At 40.5% G+C, this 22,107-nt stretch overlaps 1 protein-coding gene and 1 pseudogene across 2 annotated transcripts in view; both read right to left on the minus strand.

Annotated features, from left to right (window-relative positions):
* Window positions 1-22,107, minus strand: part of FLT1 (fms related receptor tyrosine kinase 1) — a 187,719-nt gene that overhangs the window by 160,371 nt on the left and 5,241 nt on the right. The window lies entirely within an intron of this gene.
* LOC128566560 (40S ribosomal protein S26-like) lies at window positions 10,943-11,691 on the minus strand (annotated as a pseudogene). The gene has a single exon (XR_008374589.1). The product of XR_008374589.1 is annotated as a 40S ribosomal protein S26-like (transcript).

A 22,107-nucleotide genomic window follows, 5' to 3' on the forward strand; every position in this document is an offset into this window, starting at 1 on the left:
TGAAAGCCACAGCCAGCAATTGATAATGCCTGCTCTGAAAAATTTCCAGACCAGAATAGTTTCTGCCCTGCTTCATGGTGTGGAACCCTGGGGTTTAATTGAGCAATTGTTCATGTGCTAGAAAAGATCCATCAAAGCTTCCTGTGGAAAATTCTGGCATTACTTACAGTTATCTCTATGGTCTGAGGGGAGAGGTTGAGCTTTTCCTTCCAGGAGAGACTTTGGGGACTTGGCCCCCCTGTTCATGATATCAAGCAAATCCCACTGCCTAATATTGGATTTCCAATTCATATAAATTGTTCATTATCAGCACCCTAGAATACTAGTACTCTTGACCTTCATCAGAGAAAGTCTCTAACCTCAAAGACGCATGTGAAGCCCAGCTGTCTAAAGAAGATCCTTAGGAGTATGCCCTAAACTTATTCCTCCCTGCACTCCATGTGCCAACGTAGATGAGGGGCATGAGACACCGGAAAAGTTTGGGGGGAAAGGGGAATACTGGAAAAATATTTTGCTATATAATTTGTCTCCACTAATGTTAATGAATTTTACATTTGGAATGAGGAAGTTAGGTAAAAGTGGTTAATTTAACAAAGGCTAAGAACAATATGAGGAAACTGCATTTCCAAGGAACTGGTGGCTTTGAGTATATCACCCTTCTTCAGTTAATAGGAAACTAGAATCTCACAAAGAATAATGGAAATGCTAAGACTATAGTTTAACTGTAAAACTAACAAGGAAAGAGGAAAATAAAATATTTATTCTTCAAAGGCCTTGAAATCGCATTATTAGGCATTAAAACATTTCTTTGAGGCTGTTCGATATCCACACACCTACTGGAGTCATGAAGATTCAACTAACATTGACACTTTCCCCATCTCATTAGGGATAAAAGTAAAGATAGATCCATGTACATATCCTTGAACATTTACATGTTGACACCCTCTCAGTCTGCCCATCCCAGTAGTTCAGAGTCATCCCACCCTTTTAGATAATAAATCCACAGGACATTTCATTCTCCAGGGTGGAGTGCTGTAACCCAACAATGATGCCACCATTGTGAAGCTTGGATGGGGATCAAAACTTTCCACTGTTTGCCATGGTAGCCTAAAATGTGGTTTAATAGAATGAGTTTGTCTTCTCAATAATGATTGTGTCCCTTTTGTAAACTATAATTTTCATCAAAGTCAATTATAATATAATCAGGAGGGGCACACAGATCTCCTTATGTCAGGAAAAATTTTGTTTAAATAAACAAAACTAAAATCTTAATACAGATCATGGAAATGCCCTTTATCACATGCTTCTTTGATAGACAAATCTATTAGGGTCAAGCATTGTGGGCTAATAGGATTAAGAAAACAACATGTGAACGTGGACTTATTTAAACACGGACACTTGCTGGGCACCATGACTCATGCCTGAAATCCTAGCACTCTGGGAGGTCAGGGAGGGTGCAATGCCTGAGCTCAGGAGCCTTAGCGAGAATGAAACCCCATCTCTACTAAAAATAGCTTTTCTATCTACTAAAAATAGAAAAAATCGCTGGGTGTTGTGGTGGGCTCCTAAAGGCCAAGCCAGTTGGGAGGCTGAAGCAAGAGGATTGCTGAAGTCCAAGAATTTTAGGTTGCTGTGAGCTATAACACCAAGGCACCCTACCTTGGTGACAGAGTGAGACTCTTATCTTAAAAAAACAAACAACACACCACCACCACCACAGATACTTTGTATCGATTTTACCTGAATATTTTCTTCATTGTTTTTCTGTTCTATTAGTTGGCAGGTAGAATAGAACTTTATGACTCTGAACAAAAATCCCTCTCTCCTTCCCCACATGCCAGACATTAGGTAGAAAGCCGGCACGCAGATTGTTCTAAAATGCCACCCTCAATTCGCCATCTTAATTTCATTAGCAAAATGGAGTGCTTTCTTTGACTTCCATGGGAAAAATGAACAAATTTCCAAGTAAAATATGGCTTTATTTTGCAACCAAATCCAAAGCCCAAAAGATTGAGACTCTTTCTTTAAACATTGTTAAGCTACCACAATGGACACTGAAAGAGCAAACTCCCACTAGAGGTCATTATGAAACAGGCAGCCTTGCTATCATTTTTAAGACTCAGAGAACTAGGGCAGCGCCTGTGGCTCAGTGGGTAGGGCGCCGGCTCCATATACTGAGGGTGGCAGGTTCAAACCTGACCCCGGCCAAACTGTAGCAAAAAATAGCCGAGCATTGTGGTGGGCGCCTGGGGTCCCAGCTACTCGGGAGGCTGAGGCAAGAGAATCACCTAAGCCCAGGAGTTGGATGTTGCTGTGGGCTGTGTGACTCTACAGCACTCTACCGAGGGCGATAAAGTGAGACTCTGTCTCTACAAAAAAAAAAAAAAAAAAGACTCAGAGAACCAGCCTGAGCAAAACCCCGTCTCTAAAAAAAATGAAAAACTACCCACACGTTGTGATGGGCGCCTGTAGTCCCAGCTACTAAGGAGGCTGAAGCAAGAGGATCACTTGAGCCCAAGAGTTCGAGGTTGCTGTGAGCTGAGGCCACAGCACTTTACCGAGGGTGAAAGTGAGACTCTGCCTCAAAAACAACAAACAAACAAACAAAAGACTCAGAGAAGACTCTTAGTAAAGTCTGACTGAAAGTGTCTTTAGAAAACTGCTATTTTTATTTAATTTAAAGAAAAAGTGTTTTCCTAGTTGAATGCAACTTCAAGACAAGTCTCAGAGCTCCTCTTCCTAGGCCTCTGTGATACCAAGACCAAAGTGTTATTCTCTGTAAGAGAGAAACTTTATTCAAATATAAATCATGAAACATCTACACTTGTTTGGTTTTGATTTAGTCATTAATCTCCCCCAGTTCTGCTATTTGCTAGTCTTCTTGTAGCTGTGGGTAAGCCACTTAAACCTCAAATTCCTCATCTGTCAACGGAGCAGGTTAAAATTCTGATTGTGAGATCATAGTGATTGATAAAAATGTGCAAGTTAGAAATCACATTTTAGGGCGGCGCCTGTGGCTCAGTCGGTAAGGCACCAGCCCCATATACCGAGGGTGGCGGGTTCGAACCTGGCCCCCGCCAAACTGCAACCAAAAAATAAATAAATAAATAAAATAAAAATAAAAATAAAAAAAGAAATTACATTTTAAAACTACTTCTGGCTAGTAAAAAGACAAATAGCTCGATTTTCTAGTCTTTTTTTTTTTATTTTTATTTTTTGTAGAGACAGAGTCTCACTTTATGGCCCTCGGTAGAGTGCCGTGGCATCACACAGCTCACAGCAACCTCCAACTCCTGGGCCTAAGTGATTCTCTTGCCTCAGCCTCCCAAGTAGCTGGGACTACAGACGCCTGCCATAACGCCCGGCTATTTGGTTGCAGTTTGGCCGGGGCTGGGTTTGAACCTGCCACCCTCGGTATATGGGGCCAGCACCTTACCGACTGAGCCACAGGCACCGCCCCAAATAGCTGGATTTTAAAAACTGACTAAGATCTGAGTAAACATTTCCTCAAAGAAGATAACTCAAATGACACGAAAAGATGGACATCATCAGACATCAGGAAATTGCAAATCAAAAATACAACGAGCCTCTGTGTCTACCAGCATAGCTAGAATTACAAGGACAGATGGTAGCAGGTGTTGGTGAGGCTGTGGAGAGATTGGACCCCTCTTACATAGCTGGAAGGATTTTTAAATTGGGAAACCCGCTAGAAAACAGTGTGGCAGTTCTTCAAATGGTTAAACATACGACTCAGCAATTACGCTCCTAGGTATCTACCAAGAGAACCAAAAACATAAAGTTTGAGAGCTAATCCTAGAAAAAGGGCTACCTACCTCAATGCTGAATGTCACTATGGTCACCTTCAAAGTACTCCCCTTGGGAAGCTGTATACTGATGTCACTGCCTCATCCACACTTCAAAGCAATTTTGGAACTCTTTTACTGGAATGGCCCTCAGAGCAGCTGTTACACATATGTTCACATAGAACCTTGCACACGAATCTCCACAGCAATATTACATATGTGCATATAACAGCCAAAAGGCAGAAACCCAAATGTCCGTCGAGCGATGAATGGATATATAAAATGTGGTATATTCATACAATTGAATGTTATTTGTCGATGAAAATGAATGAAGTCTGATATGTGCTGCCACATAGATGAACCTTGAAAACATGACACTGGTGCACACAGGGAAGAGGCCGTGTGAAAACACAGTGAGAAGGAGGCCGTCTGCAAACCACAGACAGAGGCCCAGCAGAAACCCCAGCACCTTGATCTCAAACTTATAGCTTACAGAACTGTGAGAAAGTAAATTTCTCTTGTTTAAAAAAACAAAAACAAACCATTATGCTAAGTAAAAAAGCCACTTACAAAAGGCCACATATCGCATGATTCCTGTTAGATGAAATGTGCAGAAAAGGCAAATCCAGAGAGACAGAGAGTCCCACGGCCGTGGCCAGGGTTAGGGGAGAGGGAATGGGGAGTGGCTGATAATCAGTTTGGGGGTTCTTCTTAGGGCAATGAAAATGTTCTAAAATGAGACAATGGTGATGGTTGCACCACTCTGTGAATATGAGAGTATTCTAAAAATCACTGAATTAAATACTTCAATATTCGGATCTCCCACTGTCGTATTTTGGGATGCCATATTCTGGTCTCCTACGATATGTGAATTTGATCTTGCTAAAGCTATTATTTTAAAAAAACCCAACAACTTATGACTAAAATCATCACAGAGTTACATGACAAATTTACAGACTTATTGCAAAAGCCCTGCCATTCCCCTCCAATTACAATCTTTTTCTTTCTTTTTTATTTTGAGACACAGTCTCATTCTGTTGCCCAGGCTAGAACAACCTCTAACTCCTGGGTTTAAGTGATCCTCCTGCCTCAGCCTGCCCGGTAGCTGGGACTAACAATTACAAATTTTTAAAATTTAATTTAGAGTTGATTTTAAGTCACGTAATTGCATTGCATAGTTTGAATTATAACTATTTAAATAGGAATTTTTAATAATCTGAATTACATTGAAAATAATGTTGCTAGGGCATTCTGATGAAATCTGGTATTTCCTTTCATATTAAAATTATTGATTTCTTACAGTGACACTTTGATTAGAAAGAAAAGGTACAAAAGGAAAAGAAGAAAATGACTGATTTCTAATTTATCTGTTTTTAACTCAAAACTTTGTATATTAGATTTATTTCAAATGAGATGCATCTGTCTTTGATTTTGCATACTAGGTTTTCAGTAGTACATAATCCTACTTGATAAATGGCCTCTTTATCTAAATAGAAATTCCCAAGTATCATGTTTCTAAAATTGAATTAAGATCATGAACTTTTTACAAAGGTTATGTGAGGTTAACGCAACATAATTCATAATAAAAGTAAAGATTCTTTCCTCAAGATGTAGCTTATTAAAAGCTTAAGTCTCACAGACTGAATTTCATTGAATCTTTTTGGTTGGTACCAAGGATGGGGAAAGGGTTAAGATGCAACTGGAAATTTCCAGAAGCTACTAAAATTTTTATTTGAGATGCTAATTCCTACAGGGTTGTGGTGCTTAATAATAACCGTTGGTCTTAACGTCCGTGCCCTGGCTCTATTTAAGTATTTATCAGATGATATTAAGTGAATATTGTAGCTGAATGCATTGATTAGAATTACTGCATCAGATGAAGTAATTCTAGCTAAACTTTAGCTAAGCTGACCAGGATCGTGCATCGACAAAGAACGTTATAACATACCTTTTTTTCTCACTTTCAGGATGATGTAGAAAGACCAGAGTGCTCAGTCTATCTACCAACAGAATAATAGAAGATGTGAAAGCATGGGACGGGTGGCATCTAGCTCAGTGGGTAGGGTACCGGTCACATACACCAAGGCTGGGGGGTTTGAACCCGGCGCGGGCCAGCTTAAACGACAATGACAACTGCAACACCAACAACAAAAAATAGAGCAGAGCTTTGTGTTCCCAACTACTTGGGAGGGAGGCAGAAGAATCACTTCAGCCCAAGAGTTTGAGCTTGCAGTGAGCTGTGAAGCCATTGCACTCTCCTGAGGGCAACATAGTGAAACGCGGGTAGTCCCCATAGCTCAGTGGCTAGGGCTCCCACCATATACACTGAGGCAGGTGGGTTCAAACCTGGCCCCGGCCAGCTAAAACAAAAATGACAATTGCAACAACAAAAACAACAACAACAACAACAAAAATAGCCGGGGTTATAGTGGGTGCCTGTAATCCTGGCTACTTAGGAGGCTGAGGCAAGAGAATCACTTAAGCCCAAGAGTTAGAGGTTGTTGTGAGTTGTAACCCCATGGCACTCTACCCAGGGCAACAGCTTGGGACTCTGTCTTACAAAAATAAATTAATTAATTAAGAAAATAAATGAATAAAAATAAAATGAAAGCCAGGGGAATTTGTATGAACTTAAGCATAATTTAAGTCCCACAATTAGTCATTCTATTAATTTTTTAAATGTTGAGTTTTTTTCTTCCAAAACAAGTGGCCTTAAACCAAGGAACCACCTAAAACTATGAAAAGGCAAGCACACAAATACATACACACACGCATACCTGCCTACACACATCCAGACACGAAGGCCAGTGTGGACATGGAAGAGGCTTTTGGTATGTTTCATTTACATTTTTATTCAGTTTAGTCTTAGGAAAAGCTCTTTAGGCTGGGATTTAGAAATTGACTTGTATATGGCAATGGAATGAAGCTTTCACTGCTGAGTAATCCCTTATGTAGATAAGATTATTTGTAACTTTTAGATGGGCAACTACACAGATATAGAATATTTTAGTAATTTTATTATTGGTATTCAAGGTCTAAAAAAGGACTGAATAGTAGCTCTCTAGCAATAATATACCGTAGAACCTCTGTAAGTTGACCACCCAGGGGACTGTAACAAACTGGCCAATACCTGGAAGTGGTCAACATAAGGAACCACACCTTCTGTACTGATACGTATATGGGGTGCATGTCCAGTCTATGAAAATTAGCCCAACTCAAGGAGGTGGTCAGTGTAGGGAGGTAGTCAGCTATGGAGGTTCTACTGTATTTAATTTTTGGACAGTTTCTAATCCCAGGGAGCTGCTAATTTCTTTTTTTTTTTTCTTTATGGGTTTTTAAGCTCACTATTTTACTACACACAAAGAATTCACCAGTTTCTTGCTTTAGAGTTATGCTATTCTAGGTAATCACAGACCATTAGATCTCTGATCTAAGTGCTTTAATAGAAAATAATTCAAAATAGTCAACTTATTTAGCATTTATGTCTTGAGTCCAGGTGTCAAAAAAAAAAAAAAAAATCAAGAGATTATTTGAATGTCCAATATTAGCAGTTAGCACTGGCACCAAAAGTATGTTCATTTTAATAATTCTCCTTTGTCTGTTTGCTTTAAAGCTACAATTTCTATTTTAATTGTCAGTCAACAAAACCCATAAATGGGTTTGGAAGCTCAGGGCACAAAAGACATCACACCATTAGCCACCGAAGTGGTGGTTTGCTTGAAATAATTAGAACTTGGACAGTCTTCAGTCCTTCCATACCTGGGTCATTGACTTTTCTCATTTTTTCCCTTAAACTTTATAAAATTTATTTAAAAGAAAAAGATGTGTGTGGTTTAGAATGTTTACAAGAGAAAAGTCCTCCAATAACATCAACATACCTACTGAGGGAACATGTCTTCAATGAGCCTCCCTGAGCTCTTTACTTGACACTGGCTTCTCAGAGGGTCACGGTTTAACAGGGCACATTCATTGATCATTAGGCCTGTCACTAGCCTACCATCCGGAGGCTACCCTTCCGATGACCTGTGGCCATGCACAACTCTTTTTCATGTGGTATCAGAGTTAATTAAGGTTGGTCAGGGAGAAATCTCCTGCTGACCAAGGAGTTACCTTTTCCCAAAAAATGCTGCACTCCCACACCATTGTTCTTTTATTAAATGAATTCAAAATCCACCTCCTAACAGCATGTCAGTGCCATACAACGTCATGAGAGTTATCTGAGCTGCCCAGAGCAAAGGTCACAATCTGGTTGACAGGGCACAAGACATAGCTCGTAAAATACTTGCTGGGGACGTCTGATAGACCCCCATTTGGGCATACAACGGGCAATGAACAGAACAAATGCTCTTTGCCCCCTAAAAATGCATGGAGGAACGTTTTGTCAGTGTAGGCAGGGGTTGGCCACATCTCCATCTTCTCTATCAATAGCAGGAAACTTATTTTACTTGAAGCATACTCCAACGGGTTTGTGTTCTTATCCAATGTCACTTGTTCAGAGAACTGTGGGGAAACTGTGCCCTTATGTCATATCCTATAGAACGGATCATAATCAGTAGTGTTATGCTATCGTTCAACTTGAAATTCAGAAGTTATTTCAGGCCAGAATATATGCATTTTTGGATTGTGAACACCCAAAAAAGACACAATAGTTGATTGCTCAGCAGAGGTGTAATTTCAATAAACACACACTCGGTATATACAAGATTACATACACCACTCTTGGCTTAATGGAAGTCATTGATTCTTTTTTTATGGAGTTGTTAATCTTTTATCAATGTATGCATCCTCTTCAGAAAGATTAACAGGTGCTAAATAACCAGCCAGTATTTTGTCAGTGACAAAATGCTTATAGATGAAAAGCATTTGGATAGAGTGGCATTATCAGGAGTAGTAATAATATTAATAAACTGCTTGAATTGCTTTAACATTAGCTTTTCACTCTGTAGATCATTTAGTCATTACAAATTCCAGTTCTGCCAAAGGCATTCTCCATACTCTCTGTAAATAAACAGTTATCAATCTGGAAGCATAGTATGTATTGCGTGACCCACAATTTAAAACTAAAAGATTTTTCTATTCTACATAGCATTAGGATTATGGTTTGGTCTATGTCCAAATATTTTCCCAAATATTCTGCTTTCATTATTGCTCAATGTCAAAGTTCCAACCATCTATGGAAATGAAGACAGCAGATCTCGGAATTTCATGGACATATTATTTACGTGGATTCCTGTGGGTTTCCTTAGAAGGGAATCATTACAGAGAAGATATGAGGAACATTTTATCATTTCAGTATAGGAGCATGCCATGCAATGATTAAAACATAAGAGTGGGAATTATTTTGTTCAGCCTTGGGTTATAAACAACTGTCATGTAACACAGATAATCTTCGGATCAACACAGAGTTATTTCTAGGGGGAAAAAAAAACCAAATATGTCACAGAGCTGTAATGTTGTGATGCTATTGAATAACCATAAGAATGCATCTTGTTCGAGTTTTAATTTTGAATCCAAAATAACGCCTTAACATTTTTGTACAATAAAATGAAGAAAGGCTAGTAAACTGGCAGACAAGCATACCCCCAGCATAGTAGCCAGCTGTGCAAGAAAAGCCAAAAATGGTACTCCAGCCAACACAAAGTTTTGTCTATTCTCTTCACATACCCTTTGACATTTTCAACTTTATAATCTATTATAAATATTGAAAAACTACCGCTTGATTTGCATATAGAAACAGGAGAAATAAAATGATTGGAAGGCTGAGTCTGACAAAGTTCTGACATTTTTAGTTTCCTTTCATAAAGTTGCTGAAGCCCAAACTACATAGAAAACATTTTCCTGAAGTCTTTTAGACTATTCATAAATGGGGTGCTTTAAATTCCCTTGCTGAGAGGAAAATTGAGAAGCACTCTGTCTTTGCAACTAATAATATATGCAAACTTTCTGACCTTTGAGATTTAAATGGCCAACAGTGCGCAACCAAGTTATCTGTCATACGGGAATTGAGTTTCTGAAAGCTACATTAGCACGCTTTCTGAGACTCATTAAACACTATTCTTGACCTTATGTTTTCTATTGTCAAAATCAGTTTTCTTCCAAATTAAACAATTTGAAATATAATTGCTTTTCATTAGACATTATTTTGGAGACTAATCCTGCTTAGACAATGGAGTGGACATATTAACTAAACTTTATTTTTTTATTCTGAGCTTTCAATTTTCACATCTCCTTAAAACTCAATTCACACAGTAAATATTTGTAATAGCTGTGCCTTCCTAAGATTTTACAAACTCTTTTTTTTCTTTTTGTGTATCTTATCTCAGATGGAATTAATGTTACACAAGTTTTGTTGAGAACCAAGGTTCTGGGAAAGAAAGTACCTATTAAAAGCAGTAAGTTTCCACCAGAAGTATCTTGACTTTTAAAAGAAATTAATTTACTGAACATTTTCACTCACTTGAGTATGTAGGGGGCCTTCCTTACAAATACCTGTAGAGGACTTCAGAGTCATTTGTACCCAAACCTGGGGAATATTGGCTTTTTTTTTTTTTTTTGGCATTTTTCAGTATAAGGTGTATTACTGGAATCTCCATGTTACCACGTTGACTATAGGAAAAACGCATTAACTCCTTTGGCAAAGTTGGTCCTTAACAATTCAGCCAGAAGTGGATCTTTCAGATACAAATATATATACCCCTTGTTAACTTTTTTCCCCATGAGTCCCCAGAAATGCACTAGAGAAAGACAAACCTTGGGTAAACAGTTTACCAGCAAACCAATTACAAAGGTAGAAAGTTTAAGATCTGAATATGAATCCTGGAATAGCTTTGAAGCTATCCACATCTATGAACACATCAGTCAAAGTCACCTCCCCATGTCCCAACAGTTTAGTTCTCTCTTAACTCTCCTAGAGATTTCTGCCTTTTTAAGATGCCAACTTAAGCTTGCCCAGGCTGAATTAACCCAACACTCAGATGCCTAATCTCTCCCCCTTGTCAAACAGCTATCAAAATTTTGGAGGTCACGGATAAGACCACAAGTTTAATTTACAGAGGTAAACTTTCTTTGCAATGAAAAAATACATGGCAATTTGTATTTCAACACCTGGTATAAGGCACAGATACACTCAACAGGCTACATTAAGTATAATTTCCATTTTATTTTTTTCCCAAAGAATAGTTATTCTTCAGTCCTCAAGAACTCAACTCCTTACATGGGCTTTGGTGGAGGTCTTGGGGCAGCACCCGCGGGTCTAAATCTGGGTGGAGGTGTTCGGTCCTTGCGGGCTTCCCGAGAACGGTTCCTGACTACCTTGCTGTGAATGGCACAACTCATACAGTCATGTAGCTTCACATAGAGCTTGGGAAGCACATAAGCGTCGAAGACACTTGCTTCAGAAACATCCCTCACAGCCGCGGCCTCCACTATGTTCCGAATGAAGAACTTCTTTATAGCTTTGTCTTTGGGAACGCATCGGGCGCAGTTCGTGCAGCGAATAGGTTGCACATGGCCACGACCCTTTTTGGCACAGACCGTTGTTCCTTCTTTTCTTTGTCATCTTCGAAGCAAGGACGCGAAAGAGGTGGAATATTGGCTTTCATTCTCAGGGCACTTTTACTCAAACATCTTGATTACTCTATCTGGGACTTCGTTTCTAGAAATCAGCCTTTTTGATATCATCCAAGATATTATATCTCCGAAAGGAGAAAATGACAGCAATTTCTATTGTCAATTGGCCACCAACCTAACAGCTCTGAAGTGACTTGTGAATCAGCTCATTCTGGAGAACAAAACTAAAATCAGTAGTTTGAAGTTACATAAAACCAGAAGGAAGAACTCTGTGGAAATGTAGTAAGCTTCCCAATACCAGAGCCGTTCCCATGGAATTAAGCCACCACCTCCCCGGGATGAGATTGACGGACCGGGTTGAGGGTTGGACTCACAATCCTAGGAGTTAAGGGAACCCTTTACCCTCATTTATCTGTGCTTCTTAACTCCTTTCACTTCCAGCCAACTCTGGCTTTTTCCCCACTACATTCCCTATACGACCCCTTCCTCTCGCCCTCTTACCTTGTAGATTTCTCCAATCTTTAACTCAACATTAATCGTTTTATTTATTATTTTCAACGTATACCAAGAGAAGAGTACAATAATGAACAAGGCAAACAAGAGTGCTTTTTAAAAAGTGTTTAGAACTTAGCTTAGGCAACAGATAAGTAAGTATACATACATGGAATTTTATACATATAGAATTACTGTTTTTATAAATAGAAAATGACATTACAGTTGTCACAGAGAAGTACCAGATGTGAGGGTGTCTCACCCAGCCCAGAGTCTCACCCAGCCCAGGGACATTCTCCTGAAGAAGGAAGCTGAAGGAATGCGTGTGTGTTTGCTAAAGGAAACACCAGGCTCTCTTTCACAGTCCAAAGACTGCCAAATCTCCAAGTTTCATAAAGTTCTATTGCCTTTTTCCAAAGCTCTGGTTTACATATATTTCATATACATATTTATTATATATGTTTTATTTTGTATACAAAATGCATGTATTATGTATATTTATACCTATATTTATTTCATATATATTTATTTATTTATTATTTATTATTATTATTTTTTTTACTGTGGGGTCTACTTGATCTCACCTGCCACCGACAAAAACATTTACAGGTAACGTTTTAGAATATATACCCAGGTCAAATTGTGCTTCTTGAAATAGAGCATCATGAAGAGTCCTGGGGTGGAGATTCGGCAAGAAGAGGATTAAAGAGAACGATCAGGTGGGACATGTTAGCTAGGGCTTAACGTGTCCTTTTCTTGATGCTCCCAGCCTACACTGTGGATGGTACAAAGCCGACAGGAAATCATTTCAACCAAAATGTTCTTGTCCTAGGAATTAAGCCACCACCATGGCAAAAGCAATGGTAGCAATTGGCAATATTACCTAGTGTCTCAGAAATTGACCCAAATGGAAGGACAGAACATTACATATGCTTTGGGAGAATTTTTGTCAGCTCTTGGGTACATTTCTTGCAACCTCCTCTAATTATACATGTACATGGATCATTATGAAAAGTTTTGAGATACACAAAAGTCAAGAAATACAATATCTGCAAGGACAGAAACAATGCAAGGCCTGTGTTGGTGTCCCTAGAAATTAAATGTTCTCAATCAACTGTCATTCATTTGTGCTATTTGGGAGCCTTGACCTGCTAAGAGTATCCCAGCAAGAGGGCTCGTTTCTTGGGAATCAGTTCTGTAGTGGCTGAGCAGCTTAGATTCTCATTCCCAGTCCTGAGTCTAGAGTCAATCCAACAGAGTATGGCCAACTCAGCCAAGTCAAGAAAGCAGTCACTGGACCAGAGGATGACCCAAATGGAAGGACAGAACATTACATATGCTTTGGGAGAATTTTTGTCAGCTCTTGGGTACATTTCTTGCAACCTCCTCTAATTATACATGTACATGGATCATTATGAAAAGTTTTGAGATACACAAAAGTCAAGAAATACAATATCTGCAAGGACAGAAACAAATGAAGCCCTTCCAGATACACCAGTAAGCTGGACTAGTTGAAATTTGCACAGGTGAATCAGAAAGGACGCTCTTTTGACTGTGTTTCTTGGAAGCATAATAATAGACCATAACACTGTCTCAAAGCTTTAGTACTGATCCCCATATGTACACATGGGTTCCTAAAAGGTGAACAAATGTGGGTCTCTGAGACTCAGAGGAACAACTTAGGGTACAGGTTCAGTCAAGTTCAGTCTACATTTATTGAGTGACTGCGATGAGCCAAGCACTCAACTGCATTCACACCTGCAAAGATGGCTCAGAAACAGCTTTTCCTCTGCAAGAGCTTTCAGCCTAAAAAGGAGGCATTGTTTAGAAGCAGAATAAGTGAATACCAAGAAATATACCAGATAATCTATTCCAACAAATTGAGATCTCCTCCAAACTTTGTATAGTTTGTTCTTAAGGGACACGTTTTTTTTAGTACAGGTAGTCACAGATTCCTCACTAGCAAAAGTTATTACTCTCAGTGAAATTCAGTTATGTTCTCGAATAAAAAAACTTATGCAGGCTGGGTGCAGTGGCTCCACCTATAAACCTAGTACTTTGTGAGGTCAATGTGAGAGGATCACTTGAGGGCAGGAGTTTGAAACTAGCTTGGGCAACACAGCAAGATCCTTGTCTCTAAAAAAAAAATTTTTTTTTTTAAATTTTCTGGGTATGGCTGCACATGTCTATAGTCAGAGCCACTAGAGAAGCTGAAACAGGAAGATAGCCTGAGCCCAGGAATTTCAGGCTGCAGTGAGCTATGATGACCTGCGCTTTAGCCTGGGCAACACAGTGAGATCCTATCTCTAAAACAAAACAAAACAAAAAAACCCAAACTAACAAAAAACCACTTATTCAGTGGCAAACATGTAGCACAATAAATACAACCGTATTTATACTTTAAACTAAAATATACTGGGCTAACTAACAGTAATCCCTTGAGCACCTTCTAACCGAATATGTTAAAATGTCCTAAAATAGTCTTGTGCAAAAGCCTGAACTCAAGGTGGAGATGGGACCTAAATCCAGAATGATGACTGGCTTTAAGGAGAATGAAATTTGATAGGATCCATGTTTTTCCTCAAAACTATGGGAGAAAAGGGCATTTCATATCATTGTAAGAAAATATATTTCTTAAATATCCCTTCCCAAGTTTGTATTTAACATTCACCCCCAAATTGTGAAGGAATTCTCCAGCAAGGCAATTCCATGCCTATCTGTTTGGACTGTAAAGTATATTTTAAAAATAATAGCAAAATAACCCCAAAACTTTATTTCTGCAACTTAAAATTTTACTAAGGAAAAAATTTATCTGGATTTAGAATCACTAAGTTTAATATCAGTCCAAAAAGGCTATCGTACAATAGACATATGTGAAAATTATCATACTTGTTAGTTTACTGAATTTCCAAACTGCCTTCTAAGTGACCTTGTGCGGCAAATAGTTGGCATAAGGCATTTTTCACTTTCCAGTTTTGAGGACAGAAAATGGGATGGATACGTGAATAGTAGAACCACTTTTCATTTTTAAATCGACAATGTGTGTCAAATATTCCCTAACCTTCAAGAAGTGATAGGTACCCAAAGTCCGTATTAGGGCACTACAGTTACTCAATTTCCATGTATTTTTTTCCCTCTAATCCTAGCAGAATTCCCTATGGAGAAGATTCTGAAGCTATAATTTTTTTTCAAAGAACAACAGAGAACAAAAATCTCATTCAACAGGAGACATTAAGTGGAAAAAGACAGTTAAACAATGTTTCCCAAAAAGAAAACAATACCATTAGTCATACATGAAATGCTGTAGCAGGAGTTTACATTGCTTTTTAAAACTGTTTGTTTGCAATCTTGTCTAATGTATCCCTGCCTTTCTATCTGTTTACATCTATTTTTGGTATCTCTAATGCCAACTTCAAGAAAGAAAACAATCATAAAAATTCAACAGTATTTATATCACCACTCCTGAAAGGCATGCATCCATTTGACCACACTTTCCATCTGTTTCCTTGGAGTAAAGGATAAAACCCCCCAATAGGCGGCAGATGAAATTTCTCTCAGATTCTGATGAACATGACAATATTGTAATATGAAAAAGTTGTCCCTGTCGAACTAATAGATCAAGGAAGAAGAATAGCACTATTTCCTCTTTCCTGACTTCTAGCACATTTGACTACGCGAAGGGAATGATCTAAGGCAGAGGAAGAGGCATCAGAAGCAACAGGACTTAGAGAAATATGGCCGGTTTGCTGACTGCACCAGGGCTGCCAATCAAACAGGGAGATCAAAGCCCCTGGCCTGGCCAGCCTGATGACAAACAACTCCCTTGAGAAAAAAGTTCTTGGGCAGTTATGTTTTCTCAAAGTTATGACAGCTTTTTATTCTAAACCCTGAAAAGAAAACTCACTTTTTTTTTCTTTAATGTCTAGATTTGTCTTTGAAGATATTCAGGATAAATGTTAAATGGAAAGAGTACCAATTTCAAAATCAGAAGACCTGGGTTTAATCTTGGCCCAGCTGTTCCATTAAGTGTGACCCTCTGCGAGTCATTAGATTCTTCTCAGCCTCTAGGTTTCAACTTGTAAAACAAAATTACACGTGCTCATGTGGATGGTTATGGAGAGACTCACTTGTACTGATCTAGCAGGCGCCCCGTGCTGAGCAGACATTCAGCACTTGCATTCCTTCCCTGTCCCTTGGGGGCACAGTTAATGTCCTCCCTCCCTCTAATTCTTGTAGCATCTGCCTTCAGAGTCAAAGACACTTCTGGGTTCTTCCCACAGGTATCCCATATTCATTCAGGAAAATCTGCAAGTCTTTGAGGTTGCTGGGATCTAAAGGGTGCACAAAGAGTAGGCATTCAGTCCCTGGGAACTACCCATCAGAGGGCAGTCCCAGGTTTTTCAGAGGACCTGCCCATGAAATCTTCCCCCCCTCCCCAATCAAAGGCCTCCTCCTGTTCTTTGTAATGTGAACAAGTTTAAAGCCACCTTTTTGGAGAACAGTTCTTGGGGCTCCTTTTCCGACTTTAATTGTTTTGGAAGGTCTTTGAATACCTATAAGAAGACTCAGGGATTAAAAGTCTGTTTTTCAACTGGACTCAGTGACTCATTCTGTAATCCTAGCACTTTGGGAGGCCAAGGTGGGTGGATTGCACGAGCTCATTGAGACCAGCCAGAGCAAGAGTGAGACCCCTGTCTCTACTAAAAGTAGAAAAATTAGCCAGGCACGGTGGCAGATGACTGTTGTCCCAACTACTTGGGAGGCTAAGGCGGGAGGAGCACTTGAGCCCAAGTGTTTGATGTTGCTGTGAGCTATGACGCCACAGCACTCTATGACAGAGTAAGACTCTGTCTAAAATAAAAAAGTCTGTTCTTTGGAGACAACCAAACTCTAAGGACAGAAAAAAGGAAAGACTAGCACACCTCCATGGTCCTTTTCCTTCTCTTCTCGCCTAGTCTGTAAGGCATGATGCGAGGGGAGAGGTTTGGAGTCTGATAGACTCAGATTTAAATGCTTCCAGCTTTACTCACCACCTCTGTGATCTTGGGCAAAGTATTTAATTTACCTAAGTGTCAGTTTCCTCACAGTTAAGAGCTCTGCACTTACCTCTTGGGACTATGTAAAATAATACAATAGAATCTCTGTGGTTGACCACTTCTGTACATTGACCACTCCTTAGGCTGACCTACTTTTCACAGACCAGACATATACCACATGTATGTGTCAGTACAGTGGGCCTCATTCCTTACGTTGACCACCTCCGTATGTTGACCAGTTGGTTACAGTCCCTCGGTGACCACAGAGGTTCTACTGTATACAAAGTATGTATGTAAATCAAAGTGTCAAAAGGGCTTAGTTACCTCCTTTCTTCCTTCCACAAAGTATCTGTCACCTTATGATTTCTAAACCCTCCAGGAGGATCTAAATCAGGGCCCCTTTTACAGAAGACTCAAAACAGCTACAGAGCTGCCAATACCCCCAAATCCTCACTTGCTGGCGTCATGGTAGTCAAAAAAGCTCGGCGGCACATATGGTGTGCCAGCTTAACCATGGCTTACATACCCTAAACCAGAGGTTCTCAACCTGTGGGTCACAACCCCTTTTCAACAATGAAAATACATGGTGACATTAGGAAGGTTGAGAACCACTGTGCAGGGTCTAAACAAAAGGCTTATGAATGAAAAGCTCTTCTTTTGGACCCACTTTTTCATTCCCAAATGCTGTTTAGAAGGGTCATGACATTATTTAGTACTTTTTTTCATACACTACTATGTTCTTGGCTAAAACCTGGCCTAATATCTAGACTAAAGAGAAAACGTGATGTGTTGAACAGTGGTTGGTAGATCGAAAAACGTTGTCCCAATGTTGTGCAGCATCTCCTGTCAAGAGAGCACTCCGCTTCCCCACCCTAAGATTGCTTTGACCGATAGCATATGGCAGAGTGATGTAGGTGTTCCAAAGTCTAAGGCTCAAAACACCTTGCGGCTTCCACCATCACACTCTTGGAACACCCCTGCCTCCACACGAGGATGCCTCGGCTACACTACTGGATGAGGAAAAGCGATGTGAAGAGGGAGGCCCAGGACCAAGGGAAATGCCGGGAACTACAGCTACATGTGAGACCTAAAGAAAAATCCCTTTGCTGAGCCAAATGTCCTACCCATATAATCATTCATGGAGCGTAATGAACTGTTCTAGGTCACTGCAGTTTGATATATCTTGTTATGTAGCAATAGATGGCAGAGACAGATTGTTTTTTGTGACTCAGTGGCCCACACACAGTATTAGGAATTCAGTGCCCTAGATGCTCTCAGGGAAGGGGAAACAGGTTACATACTTGGTGTTTTACAAGAAGCATCCCAGCACCATGGCTCCACACAGGGGTTGAGGGTTTAGTTCCCTCTCCAAACAGCAAAAACTTTTCTTAGCAATGGGGAAAGAGCCCTGGTACCTCATGAAAGTCAGCAGGCCGCCCTGCTGCAACAGGGCAAGTTCAGATACCCAAGTCAGGGACACACTGATCCCAGGTGGGGAAGTACAGAGGCTCAGACAAAGAGGCACAGTGTCCTGGGGCCCAGACAGCAGTTTATGGGACACACTGATGGAAAGACCCAGCAACATGGCTGACCGGAAAAGGCTGATAACGTGACACTTGCCAATATTTGTCTAGAGGAAAGGTTGAGCGCTGCGTAGGCTAAGGCAGAGAAGAAGGACTACCATTAGCTCTAGTGTCTGGACCAGCAATTTGCTTCTGGCCCCTACCTAACTCACACACCCCACTTGGCAAAGCAGACCCACTGTCCTGAAAAGGCAATTTGATTCAGCTACATTGGTTACCAGCATTGGATCTAAGTGTTCCTTCTGTCACACTTGCTACTAATGCAGACTCTAGCTGGCGGGGATTCTCATAAACACAGCTTCCTCCACCCTGTATGTCTGCTGATGATTTAGTGCCTTGTAGAGCCTGGCACTTGGGTAGGTGTCTCCTTCATGGCTGGCCTCTCAAACTAGCCCTAGGGTGGTGGTCTCTCAAGGTGTGGTCTCTAGACCAGGTACCTCAGTATCACCCAGGAATTGTTAAAGAAGCAAATTCTTGGCCCCACCTGGTACTTACTGAATCAGAATCTCTGGCATGGGGTCCAGCCGCATCAGATTCTTATGTGTGATGAAATTCACCCAGGGGCTTAAAAATTATTGGTGCTTGGGTCCCTCTCAAGAGATTGTGATTAAATTGGTTAGGTATACATCCAGGCGTAAGGATTTGTAAAAGCTCCCAGAGGATTCTAATGTAGAGCCCAGCTGGTGAGTATAGCTCTAGAGCAGGCGTCCTCAAACTTTTTAAACAGGGGGCCAATTCACTGTCCCTCAGCCTGTTGGAGGGCCGGACTATAGTTTAAAACAAAAAACTATGAACAAATTCCTATGCACATTGCACATATCTTATTTTGAAGTAAAAAACAGAACGGGAACAAATACAATTCACACCGCTTCGTGTGGCCCGCGGGCCACAGTTTGAGGACTCCTGCTCTAGAGAGAGGCAAAGGCTTTCATGGAAATCAATTGTCAGACTAATTAATAGTCAGGGTGGGTTTTGCTGAACGTGGCCTTGAGTTTAAGTGTCTTTTTATTTACATATAATAACAGTTAAAGCTTTTCATTTATACAAGGTTCACTTCAGGCCTCTTTTAACAAAAGAATCTGATAATTGTAGCTCTGCTTGTATAGACCATGTGGGTGGGTCTGTGGCTTGAAAGGAAATCCATTTATATGTACTCCACCCGTTAAATAAAGGATAGAAGACTGGGCAGACAAAAAGTGTCTGCAGGCCCTGTATAACCTGTGAAAAGGCAAAAGCCTTTGTTGAGATTTGCAATAACCAGACAAGGAAGAACACAAGTACAAAACACATTAAATTTCAAGCCAGTAGGAGGCAGATGGGAGGTGTTATCAGAGGTGCCATGATGCAGGGAGACAGGGACGCTTCCTTGACAACCGAAAATTCCAGAGGAGGACACCACTGCTGGGTTTTACCCCCAGATAATTTGTTTCAGAAGAAAATGCCTTATAGCACTTTAATTCTGGCTAAAACCAATCTATTTAATGTCATTTTTATTATTTTCCACCAAGCCCACATTTTCTAAGACCTTGATCTCGCCACTCATGATTTGGTTAACCATAGTATTCATCAAGACCATAAGCTCTGTTTATTTTGATTATGAGTCCAAGCTAAGTCCAAGATTTCGTAAAGAGTTTGGGAGTAGAAGACAGGACATAAGACCATTGTGGGAGGCAGAAGAGGCTCCTGGCTGGTCCAAGTCTAGTCCCTTAGTCACACAAGTCAAAGATACTCACCAGTGTGTTAGTGAAGAAGACTTGGACCCTGAGACCAGAACTATGAATCCTTTACTAAACAAACCCCAAGTAAACCACACCTGGGATTTTATTAAAATGCAGGCTTTGATTCATTAAGTTACTATGAGATGCTGATGTTGCTGGGGCAGGGACCACACTTTGACAACCATGTTTTAGAATATGTTGTGGGCATGTGCAGTAGAGGATGGGATGGGGTGAGGATGGGATGGGGTGGGGGTGGGGAGAAAGCAGCTCAATCCCAACCCGTGGGAGTCAGACTTTTAACAGCCTTTCTCACACCTAGTACGGTAGTCTGGCCACCCATTTATGAAGTGCTGAGGAGAACCCATCTTAAGGAAAGAGGAAGCTAGGCAGACCAGTGTGGTCTCCTAACAGAGGTTCCTATTAAAACAGTTGATTCAGATGGGGCCACATCTCTGTTGGTCAGGTTTGCACCCCAGCCCAGTAAGAGGGCAGTAAGTCAAACCATAAAATCTGAGTGCTGGCTTGGCACCGGTAGCTCAGCGGCTAGGGCACCAGCTACATACAGTGGAGCTGGCGGGTTTGAATCCAGCCTGGGCCTGCCAAACAACAACGTCAACTGCAACCAAAAAATAGCTGGGCGCTGTGGCAGGCGCCAGGTGTCCTAGCTACTTGGGAGCATGAGGCAAGAGAATCGCTTAAGTCCAAGAGTTGGAGATTGCTGTAAGCTATGATGCCACAGCACTCTACCCACCCAGGGCAACAGCTTGAAACTCTGTCTCAAAATAAACAAAAAAAATTCTGAGAGCTGTTTTCTCTAAAAATTGTATAAGACATTGCAGGATGAAGCACCTCACCAACAGAAGCTAGGACAGAATTTCTGCCTCACTCTAATGGCTCAGAGGCCCCTGTGAAGCATTGCATCCAAACAAGCGGAGATTACACAAGATGGTTTTCTCAGAAAGCTGGAAATCATAGCCTGTTTCCTACATCTTAGTCATTTGCTGAAGAGGACAAATACTGTCTATCGAGAACAGTCACTGTAAGTCACCAATCATAACTGAGGCCAAATGGACAGGTAGGGGCATATCCATATACTGGATTGAATTTGTCTTTGAGATTTCTTCTTTGAAATGATAGTGTAGCTACCTATTTATTCGTTCATTTGTTCCAATACTTATTGCAAGCTCTGTGCCAGGCATTATGTTGGGTGCCAGGGATCTAAGGAAAGCTAAGACATGATCTCTCTCCCAACGAGGAAGGAAGGACCCAGATACATAAAATACTAATAATGCTTGGTGAGGACTGCTGGGAAAGGGGAACATCCAGGAGTTATAGGGGAGCAGAAGAAACCATCAGTTCTGTCTGGGCTTCAAGGAGGAGCTCCTAGAGCTGATGATGCCTGAGCTGGATTTTGTAGGTTGGACAAGGGGGGTCCAGAGGGAGGGAAAGGGTCTTGCTGGCAGACAAACAGCATTAGCACAGTGATGAAAGTGAAGGCCCATCTATCTGAAGGATTAATTTGTTTGACTGGGGTTGAGTTTGTGTAGCTGGCACTCAGAGTGTGTGGAGGAAAATGGCAAAAGATGAAGCAAGTACCATAAACTTGAACTATGTAAGCCACAGTTGTTCAAAAGAAGGATTCTGAGTACTCACAAGGAAAATGAATCTCCTTATCAAACCTCTTGGTGTGCTAAACAGCCATTATTTGGATTCTTAATTTAAACCCTTTATAGGCTTTAAGAAACTAGAAGAAAATTTTGTATTACAAAAGACGTCACTTAGAAACTAATTTTAGCACAGTAATAATGTTATTCAACAAATCTTTGGACGTCTCTCTTCTGTTTGGGAAGACACAAATGAAGAAATGTTATCTGCAGTAGAAACATCAGGTTTTGCTCCAGGGCCC

This window comes from Nycticebus coucang, chromosome 15, assembly GCF_027406575.1.
Source record: "Nycticebus coucang isolate mNycCou1 chromosome 15, mNycCou1.pri, whole genome shotgun sequence".
In the NCBI taxonomy this organism is placed as follows: domain Eukaryota; kingdom Metazoa; phylum Chordata; class Mammalia; order Primates; family Lorisidae; genus Nycticebus; species Nycticebus coucang.